We start from the raw sequence: 878 nt of genomic DNA on the forward strand, positions 1-878 counted from the left end.
TTTCATCCACATTTTATAGAAGATGAAGTGATGCACAGGAGAGGTTAAGTAACTTCCTTCACGTTACCGTGCAGTAGGCAGCTGAGCTGGGATATGACCAGACGGTCTAACTCCAGAGTCCTTTTTAGGACTGAATTAGTATACTAATTACCCTAGGTTAGGGTTTTGCAGATACTGTTCGTTCAATTCATATTCGATTCATATAATTCAGGCCCGACAGGTGATTCAGATTAATCCGTTGCTCAAGGTCACCCATTAAGTAAGTTATGGCCTTCAAAGTAAGTTTTCAGACTTTCTCACCTGAGGAATTATTTTCCCCACCCCCACTTGGTTTTCTAGAACTACCTCTTGATTTCCAAAGAACATTTAATAACTTCATTAAATATTGTCCAACAAAGACAAAATACACAAAAAAATCTTGTTCTGTATTAAGTTACAGGTCGCTGTAACTCAGAGCATGGACTGAATTCTGATTCTTTCTATAAAATAGGATAAGAAAAAGACGGAATCTCCAGGTCCTCATAACTTTGAAGTATCATCACTAAATGACTTTCATTAAAAGAAGTGACTGAAAGTAATAGTCTTTGACTTCGAACAAATATTTAACTTTTATGATAGAAATGTAAACAGAACATTGATTGGTGATGTCTCAATGTTCTTTCTTGCTAAAGGACATTTAACTAGTTGTGGCCTGTAATCAGGGTAAACATAGGGCAACACTAAGGACACACAGACAGAAAAGATAAGCCACAACATAAACCTTATTTGGAAAAGAGAAAATAAAGCATGGCACTGTTAAATTTCTAATGCTAAAGAGCTGTTTCTATTAATTCAGGAAATAAAGCTTTATAGAAGTCACGAGGGTTGACCTTCTTTTA

The sequence above is a fragment of the Crocuta crocuta genome, unplaced genomic scaffold, assembly GCF_008692635.1.
Source record: "Crocuta crocuta isolate KB4526 unplaced genomic scaffold, BGI_CrCroc_1.0 scaffold630, whole genome shotgun sequence".
NCBI classification, from domain to species: domain Eukaryota; kingdom Metazoa; phylum Chordata; class Mammalia; order Carnivora; family Hyaenidae; genus Crocuta; species Crocuta crocuta.